Genomic DNA, 9,660 nt, shown 5'->3' on the forward strand with positions numbered 1-9,660 from the left:
CATTTATGACAAACCCACAGCCAATATCATACTGAATGGGCAAAAACTGGAATCATTCCCTTTGAAACCTGGCACAAGACAGAGATGCTCTCTCTCACCACTCCTATTCAACATAGTGTTGGAAGTTCTGGCTAGGGCAATCAGGCAAGAGAAAGAAATAAAGGGTATTCAGTTAGGAAAAGAAGTCAAATTGTCCCTGTTTGCAGATCACAGTAACTTTTTAAAATGTTCACTGACAGAGGTAATACAGGAGTGGAAAACCAAAAACTGTAAGTTAAAACTTGTAAGTGGGAGCTAAGCTGTGAGTACACAGAGGCATACAGAGTGATATAATGGACTTTAGACACTCAGAAGGGGGCTGGTAGGAAGGAGGCCAGAGATTAAAAAAACTACACATGGCCAGGCGCAGTGGCTCATGCCTGTAGTCTCAGCACTTTGGGAGGCCGAGGTATGTGGATCATGAAGTCAGGAGTTAAAGACCAGCCTAGCTAACACAGTGAAACCCTGTCTCTACTAAAAATACAAAATTAGCTGGGTGTGGTGGCACACACCTGCAGTCCCAGCTATTGGGAGGCTAAGGCAGGGGAATCCCTTGAACCTGAGAGGTGGAGGTTGCAGTGAGCCAAAATCGCACCATTGCACTCCAGCCTGGGCAACAAGAGCGAAACTCCATCTCAAAAAAGAAAATATATATATATATACACATTAGGTACAGTGTACACTACTCGGGTGACAGGGGCACTAAAATCTCAGAATCCACCACTTTATAATTCATCCATAACCAAAAACCACTTGTACTCCAAAAGCTATTGAAGCTGAAGTTAAAATAAAATAAAAAATAAATGTCCACTGACCAAAAAAGAAGCATTTTTTTCCATTCCTATTCCCTTCTTTACCACCACTGATGATAATCCCACTTGTTTCCATGCTGGAAAAGCATTTAGTACCATCCATGTAAAAGAATCAAATTATTCAAGGGTTGAGATGCATTTCAGAAGACAGTCATGGCAAGTACAATGATTATCAATTCAAATCACAATTTATTTTCCTGCTCATAATTGTTTTTCTTTTCTTTTCTTTTCTTTTTTTTTTTTTTTTTTTTTTTATGAGATGAAGTCTTGCTCTGTTGCCCAGGCTGGAGTGCAGTGACATGATCTTGGCTCACCACAACTTCTGCTTCCTGGATTCAAGCGATTCTCCTGCCTCAGCGTCCCAAGTAGGTGGGACTACAGGCTCGTGCCACCACACCCGGCTAATTTTTGTAACTTTAGTAGAGACGGGGTTTCACTATGTTGGCCAGGCTGGTCTCGAACTCCTGACCTCGTGATCTGCCCACTCAGCCTCCCAAAGTGCTGGGATTACAGGCATGAGCCACTGCATCCAGCCTAACATTTTTCCATTTTAAGAACAGTCTTGACACTTGTGAATATTCCATTCTTTCTTTTCTTTTTTTTTTTTTTTTTTTTTTAGACTGGGTCTCATTCTGCCTCCTAGGCTGGAGTGCAGTGGCATGACCTCGGGGCACTGCAACCTCCGCCTCCCAGATTCAAGTGATTCTCCTGCCTCAGCCTCCCCAGTAGCTGGGATTACAGGCACATGCCACCACACCAGTTAATTTTCGTATTTTAGTAGAGACAAGGTTTCACCATATTGACCAGGCTGGTCTCGAAATCCTGACCTCAAGTGATTCACCTGCCTCGGCCTCCCAAAGTGCTTGGATTACAGGCATGAGCCACCTCGCCGGCCTCCATTATTTCTTTAATGCAGTAAAATAAATAAATATTTATTTATTTTGTGGGGGCGGTAGTTAGTTCCCAGATGCAGCAAATGCAGTACTGCAGTTTTATTCATTAGCTGAAATAAATTATGAGTATTTAAATTACACAGCTTTCTCATGAATTACATCTCCCTGATGATTTGGCTGTCCTTGACACTTCCTCGTTTGGCAGAATTCATGACTGGAATTTCTCCAGACATGGTCGGTTCCTGTGGCCCTGCTGGGCTACCCACTACCACCTCCACTTGCCCATGGTTCCATTATGTCATGGATTATTTCAGTAATATTGTTTGCTCTTCTTTCTATTTGCATAATCCTATCCCTAATGAGACTGAAAACTAGGAACATGCCACTCCCAGGTTCCTTGGGACTTGACACATCCTCCTGGGATCATCTCAGGAAGGGGACTGGCTGTGCAGGCACCATGGAGGTGGTGCTGATCTTTCTATGCAGCCTGTTGGCCCTCATTGTCCTGGCCAGTGCAGCTGAAAAGGAGAAGAAAACTGACCCTTTTCATTATGACTACCAGACCTTGAGGACTGGGGGGTTGTTCTGTGCTGTGGTCCTCTTCTCCGTTGGGATCCTCCTTATCCTAGGTTGCAGATGCAAGTGCAGTTTCAATCGGAAGCCTGGGACCCCAGGGGAGGAGGAAGCCCAGGTGGAGAATCTCATCACTGCAAATGCAACAAAACTCCAGAAAGCAGAGAGCTGAATGAAGTGCAGCCCTCCGGTGGGAAGCCTCTGGAACCTGAAGGCAGCTGCTTGAACTTTTAGATGCAAATATTGATGCTTAAGAAAACGGCCACTTCAGCAACAAATCTTACTCCAAGAGAAGCCAAGAACTTGTGTGTCCCCCCACAACCTTCCCTGTCCCCTCTAACACCATTCCTCCACCTGATGATCCAACTAATTAATCTCCTGCCTCACCACTGAAGCCTGCAGGCTCCTCCAACTCCTGTGATGTGTCTGTGTATGTGTGTTTGCTGACTCTAGTGTTCATGGCTACTTGTTCATGGTTATTACTGTTAGTGAACTGTGGACTCGCTTTCCTGGGCAAGGGCTGAGCCATGTAGCCATCTGCTCGTCTCTGTCCCCCGTCACCTCTCACTCCTGGGAGTCTGCTTTATTCCCTGGAGAGTCTAGCTCCTTCCCTTTAGAGCATGGGCAGGAGTCTCCAGTTGTCATGGGACCTGGGAAGGTTTGCACCACTTTTATCATCTTTCTTCATGAAGTCTCTTCACTTCTTTTACAAGAACCTCGCTTCCTTATCCCAGTCCAACCCCAGTCTGTTCTGAAGATCAGCAATTGGAGATACAAAGCAAAGCAAGGAGTTTGTGAGCCCAGCACTGCCTTCAGCAGGCTACTATATTCTTCCATGTTTATTTTTCTCCCTGGGGAAGCCCCAGGGAGCCCCATCTGCCCTGCCCTTCACATAGCACCCAGGGATTCCAGTCCCAGGGCTGCTGCTTTTCTTCTTTTTCTTTTTTCAATCAGAGTCCCACTCTGTCACCCAAGCTGGAATGCAGTGGCATGATCTTAGCTCACTGCAACATGGGTTCAAGGTATTCTCATGCCTGGGCCTCCCGAGCAGCTGGTACTATAGGCATGCAGCACCACGCCCAGCTAATTTTTGCATTTTTAGTAGAGATGGGGTTTTGCCTGGCCTCAAGCAATCTACCTGTCTAGGTCTCCCAAAATTCTGGGATTACAGGTGTCAGCTACCGTGCCTATCCCAGGTCCAGGGCTTCTAATCTGCCCTTGGGGAATGTAGCCCTTGCATATCTTATCAGCAATAACCCCAGGGGCTGTGGTACCCTACCACTCTCCAATCTTCCTGCTTCTGAGACTTCAATCTACAGCCCAGTTTTTCTGGACACAGGCTCCCATCCCTGAAGCTGAGTCTCCAGCAGGTGATGACTGCAGGATTCCCATTCTGTTGTGGCCAGCACACTGGAATGGACAGAGGGAGAGTAAGGGCCCTTTGCTTCTCTGCCCATGTCCCCTTGGTCAGCAGAAACAACTCCCACATCCTTTGCACTGCCTGTCAGTGGTCAGAGAGTTAAGTGAAGTAGGTTAGAGACCCAGCAGACTCCATGCAGCACTGCTGCAGAGGGTACAGGAAGAGGTCAAAGGTCTTAATGAGAGTGGAAGCTCAAACAAGTTCCCACCCTTCCTGTCCTCCATGTGCCTGTGGAAATCAACCAAACCCAGCCTCTGTGGCCAGACTGCTGTTTTCTGTATCACGATCTGTCCTCTGAAAAACAGAAAAAAGGAATAAAATACTTGTTTCCTAGTGAAAAAAAAAAAAAAAAAACTATGAACAAAAAACAAGTAAACTTCACTCAATGGATTATTTTTAAAGTAAACAAAAATTTTGGGATCTTTTCTTGAGAATTAAAATATTATTTCAAGACTTTACATAAACTAACAACTTTCTCAACTGTGTTAGTGACAGGAGCCAATGAGTTTCTAACTGCAAAGGAAATGAAGAATATCGAATGCCAAAAAACTCACACAGTCCTTTAATCACTCTGTTCTAACAGTGTAAATGCTGAAGTAAGAGAACAATTTTATGACAGTTACTTCAATGAAAATGCAAAGAACATCAGATACTATTTTGACCTCATAATTCAGAATGTGGGCAGGATGGCCCACAACTTGGAATCTTTACTTCAGCTTGGACCAAGCATGTCTGTGCCCTTATGCAAACATCAACCAAAATTTGTATTTGTATTATCGCCACCAAAAGCTATTCAGAAGGAAAGAGAAAATATCTTCTGCCTTGTGATTACTTGCATCCATGGCTCTGGTGAAAATATGTGAGGCATTTAGATCACGGATCATCTCTGTGATCACAGTGAAGCTATCACTTTTGTTGTTGTTGCAGTAGGTTTCATCTTGGCTCTTCAAAATTTGATTGCATCTTGGGAATCAGAAAATACTTCTAGCAGTAATACTTTCAAACTGTCATTTGAGCTGAAAGACTGCTGTTGATATATAGTGTGGCAGATGTTTACAACTTCCACTGCAATTATTGTATCTCAATCTGAATTCTCTTTATTTTTTTATTTTTTTATTTTTTATTTTTTTGAGACAGTCTCACTCTGTCACCCAGGCTGGAGTACAGTGGTGCAATCTCAGCTCACTGCAACCTCCACCTCCCAGTTTCAAGCAATTCTCTTGCCTCAGTCTCCCGAGTAGCTGGAATTATAGGCGCTCCCCACCACGTCCAGCTAATTTTTTTGTATTTTTAGTAGAGACAAGGTTTCACCATGTTGCCCAGGCTGGTCTCGAACTACTGGGCTCAGGCAATCTGCCCACCTAGGCCTCCCAAAGTGCAAGGATTACAGATGTGAGCCACCATACCTGGCCTTGAATTCTTTTTAATAAAACAAATTTGTTTACAATTTTATATAATATTAGTTGAGGAAATCATACATCTTCCATTTTTAGCTGTTATTGTGTGCTGGTGTGTTTTTCTTTTTGCATACCACACAAAAAGCTTCAAAAGAAATCTTTCCTCATTTAATAAATCTCCACTTTTCAAACAATTCATCACAAAGTTTATGCTTGAATTTTGGTATCTGGCATTCAAATATACACAAATAAAAATAGATAATAGCAACCACTACAAAAATTGAGCTGAGTTAACTTGATAATCTCACAGCTGTCTTAGTGTGTCTGTCACTCACAAGTCTGAACTCAGAACTAACATCAAATGGGTTGAACCACTGAAAGCATTACAAACTTGCAAACTAATAATCAATTGAAGTGGCCAGGCGCGGTGGCTCACGCCTGTAATCCAAGCACTTTGGAAGGCGGAGACTAGCGGATCACAAAGTCAGGAGATCGAGACCATACTTGCCAACACGGTGAAACTCGGTCTCTACTAAAAAAATACAAAAATTACCTGGGCATGGTGGCACATGCTTGTAATCCCAGTTACTCAGGAGGCTGAGGCAGTAGAATTGCTTGAACCCCGGAGTTGGAGGTTGCAATGAGCCAAAATCACGCCACTGCTCTCCAGCCTGGCGATGGAGTGAGACTTCATCTGAAAAAAAAAAATCAATTGAAGTAGAGTTGCCATTGAAGTGGCCTGAGATGGCTATCCTATCCTTGGCTGGTATCTGGGAACGTGAATTTTGGGAAGGTTTGGGAACCTGGATTTCAGAAGAGTTCCCCCAACCCTCACTGATCAAATGGCTCCATTGTACCTAAACAATATGGTTTCTGTGGAACACCTGCTTTTTTTCTGGGAATCTGGAATTTTGATTTGTGCACAATAGACAGTGTCTACACGACCAGTCCCCAATAAAAAGTCCAGCACTGAGTTTCTAATGAGCTTCTGTGACAACATTTCACATTTATTGTCACAGTGTGTTGCTTTTGGAATTCAGCATATCCTATGTGACTCCACTAGGAGAGGATGCTTGGAAGCTGGTGTCAGGTTTCCTCTGGACATGGCCCTGTGACCTCTTCCCTTTGCTGACCTTGCTGTAATAAGTCATAGCCATAGTGTGACTATATGCCAAGTCCTGTCAGTCCTCCTACCAATTTGTTTAACCCAGAAGTGTTCTTGTGAATCCCCAATACAGCTGGTATCAGAAGCAAATTTTTTACTTCTCACTCTGTCACCCAGGCTGCAGTGTAATGGCACAATTATAGCTCACTGCAGACTTGAACTCCTGGGCACAAGTGATCCTCCTGCCTCAGCTGGGACTACAGGTAAGTATCCTCCCGAGTAGCTGGGACTACAAGCACGTGCCACCATCCTGGGCTCTTTTTTTTCTGTAAAGATGGGGTCTTGCTATGTTGTCCAGGTTTATCTTGAGCTCCTGGCCTCAAGTGATCCTCCTGCCTCAGCCTCTCAAAATGCTGAGATTACAGGTATGAGTCACTGCACCTGGGCCAGAAGTGGAATTTGCTAGAACAGCCCTGACTCACTAAGATTTGGCTCCATCACTGTTTGGGAAAAAGAAGAATGAAGGGGAACGGTGATAAGCCTTTGATAACTGGGTGTCTATGGAGCCCTCCATGGTTTGAGAGCCACAGCTGAACTGCTGTCTGCTGTTAGAAGCCACAGTGATCTATGGGGTTAGAAACGGATCCAACCCTGGCTTCTTTGAGCTGTGCTGGATGAAGTGAGGGGGGAAATATGCGCCTGGGTGATGCCTTTGTTTTTTGTTCTCTTCTCCAGGTGGGAGGTAAGAAAAACAGTGACAATTATAAAGGTGAGTATTGGGTGGCCCCAAAATGTTAAAAGTTCTCAGAGCTGGAGCAAAGCTGGTGTGGGAGGGTGGGAGGGTGGGGAGGATGCCAAGACTCCATCCAGCCTCTTCTTCAGTCCAGCTGCTGCCCTGTTGCAAGAGCTGCCTCTTTCTTTGCCACCCATGTACCCTCCCCCATCTGCTTTCTAACCTGAATAGTTCCCACAGCAGTAATGCTAACCGAACTGCAAATGCTGGATTTACTGCTACGGGTTTAGTTTGCAATAGAAAAAAATGTTTAATGGCTTTGTGTTTTGTGGCTATTACATCTAGATGTATTAATATGATAAAATTGATATAAAATGTTAAATGCTTTCAATTTCATAAATTCTGGAGGGAGCACACTGATCAGGAGAAGCTGCAGAGGAAAATGAGTGTGACACAACTTCCTTGCTTTTTGCAGCTAGTGGGCAGCTTGAAATTTAAATTCTCAATACTGGAAACAGAACAATTCTCCAAAATTAACAATTTTGCTACGTTTTTTGCCTATTGGAGCCACTGCAAAAAAAGGAGACAATATGAAGAGAGGCAATCTTGAGCTAGAGATATGCTTTGGAATTTATAAATCTGTTTTCATCTCTAATGAGCTCTTGTAAGGTCATATAGCTGACACTCAGAGGCTGATGATTTTCTGGCCCCATGTGTATAGTTTTGAGTTGGTCAGCTTGGACCCTAAGGTGAATAAGGTAAACAGAGCCCAACAAAACCTTGCTTGTCACTCGGCTAAGAACACAGCTGTCTAGCCCTGCAGCATCTCAGTCTCCAGTTACTGGAAGAAAATATATTAGATGCTGGGGAAACTATAAGGCTACAGGGTGACACTGCATGTTGGCAGGAAGAATTGTTCAAGGTAGAAACTGTGGGGAGCAAAGAGAGATTCTCATCTGTGTAGCTGCTGCTATGTGCTAATATGGGGTAAGAAAACTGTTAAGGAATAAAAAAGCCAAGACCTCTGTCCTCACAGGATTTTCAGGCTAGACAGGAAAGTGGTCACCGTACAAATTGTATACAACTCCACTAGTACTTAAGAGGTCTAATTTATTGCTTTGAAACACAAACGCAGGATGTTTAAGGATTATCAGCAGCCTTTCCCTTTGCAGAAATTGTAAACTAAAATAAAATCCTAAGCCCCACCAACTAAAGGACACTCCCCTTAGCCAACTGGACTCCAGAAAACCTTACAACTGAGTTCCTGGCCATGATGAGATGGAGGTCAGACATGTCTCATTATACCCTCTCATGTTTGTGGTTTAGACACAGCAACTGACCAGCATTAATGTTAAAATAGAGATCATAAGACTGGCAGAACAGACTTTCATGGCAATGAGATACCAAATTATAAACAAGACCTAAGGCCATGCCAGACAAGGGGTTAGGTCAAGCACCTTAAACTTAAAGAGTAAACTATGGTCTAACTGCCACAAGGTTTTCCTTTTCTCTAGCAGCTAAATAAACACTGACCTTGAGATAAGCAAAATGGAAACAATTGTAGCTCATCACCAGACACTAATTGGCTGCCAATCCCTGTCCCAAGCACCATAACTACAGCTTTGATTAGACAAGAGACTGATTTCAGTAACTTTCTCCTGATAAGAAGACGACCCACCATAAACTGGTTCTGGCTGGGTTTACAGAGGTTGCGCACTTGAGTGCCTTTGTGTCCTGAAAAGACCTTTTGACTGATAGGGCCTAATTATAATACATTCAAATGTTAGGTCTCCACCCCAGTGTGAACATGGGTCATATGTTACATATGTTACATGCATATTGGTTCAATACACGTGCATCAGGACCACCTTCATGCATATTCATAGCTCCTCCTGTAACCTGTTGAAGATGTATGTTTAGCTAACTTGTCCAGCATAATGCTCCTACCCCAACCTATCTTCCTTCAAAGTGCCTGTCCAGAGGCATTCTTCTCAGCCTGTTGTAGGCTGTAACCCCCTGTAAGACATAAAGCCTCCTCTCCATTCCAACTAGTTAAATCTTGTTTTTTTTTTGTTGTTGTTGTTGTTGTTTTGTTTGTTTTGTTTTGTTTTTGTTTTGTTTTGTTTGAGATGGAGTTTCACTCTTGTCGCCCAGGCTAGAATGCAATGGTGCAATCTTAGGTCACTGCAACCTCTGCCTCCCAGGTTCAAGCAATTCTCTTGCCTCAGCCTCCTGAGTAGCTGGGACTACTGGACCCTGCCACCACGCCCAGCTAATTTTTGTATTTTTAGTAGAGATGGGGTTTCACCATGTTGGCCAGGCTGGTCTCGAAATCCTGACCTCAGGTGATCTACCTGTCTCTGCCTCCCAAAGTGCTGGGATTACAGGTGTGAGCCACCGTGCCCAGCCTAAATCTTGTGATTTTAAAATTTAACAGAGTCAATTAAATGGTTCCATGATAGAGCAACATGTAAGGCAGACATTAGTTTTTATTGCCCCATAATGCTTCAGTAAGTTTCCCTGAATGTTTGCATTTACTTGTCAATCAACTCACAGGGACTAAGGCAGAAGTAAAACCCACAATTACCTTACCCCTGGCCTATGTGATAAAGTAACACATTTTTAATCACATATTTGAGAGGCATCTCTGCTACTAAGAACTTTTTTTTTTTTTTTTTTTTTTTTTTT

The 9,660-nt window shown here is 43.6% G+C and overlaps 2 pseudogenes across 1 annotated transcript in view; both read left to right on the forward strand.

Annotated features, from left to right (window-relative positions):
- Nucleotides 1-2,201: 2,201 nt before the first annotated feature.
- Nucleotides 2,202-2,505, forward strand: LOC108536966 (FXYD domain-containing ion transport regulator 6 pseudogene; annotated as a pseudogene).
- A 1,918-nt stretch (nucleotides 2,506-4,423) lies between these two features.
- LOC108536965 (eukaryotic translation initiation factor 3 subunit L pseudogene) overlaps nucleotides 4,424-9,660 on the forward strand; it is a 9,299-nt pseudogene continuing 4,062 nt past the window's right edge. Inside the window, exon 1 of the transcript XR_001887677.1 lies at nucleotides 4,424-4,586. The product of XR_001887677.1 is annotated as a eukaryotic translation initiation factor 3 subunit L pseudogene (transcript). The remainder of the gene's footprint in view (nucleotides 4,587-9,660) is intronic.

The sequence above is a fragment of the Rhinopithecus bieti genome, unplaced genomic scaffold, assembly GCF_001698545.2.
Source record: "Rhinopithecus bieti isolate Rb0 unplaced genomic scaffold, ASM169854v2 scaffold_14821, whole genome shotgun sequence".
In the NCBI taxonomy this organism is placed as follows: domain Eukaryota; kingdom Metazoa; phylum Chordata; class Mammalia; order Primates; family Cercopithecidae; genus Rhinopithecus; species Rhinopithecus bieti.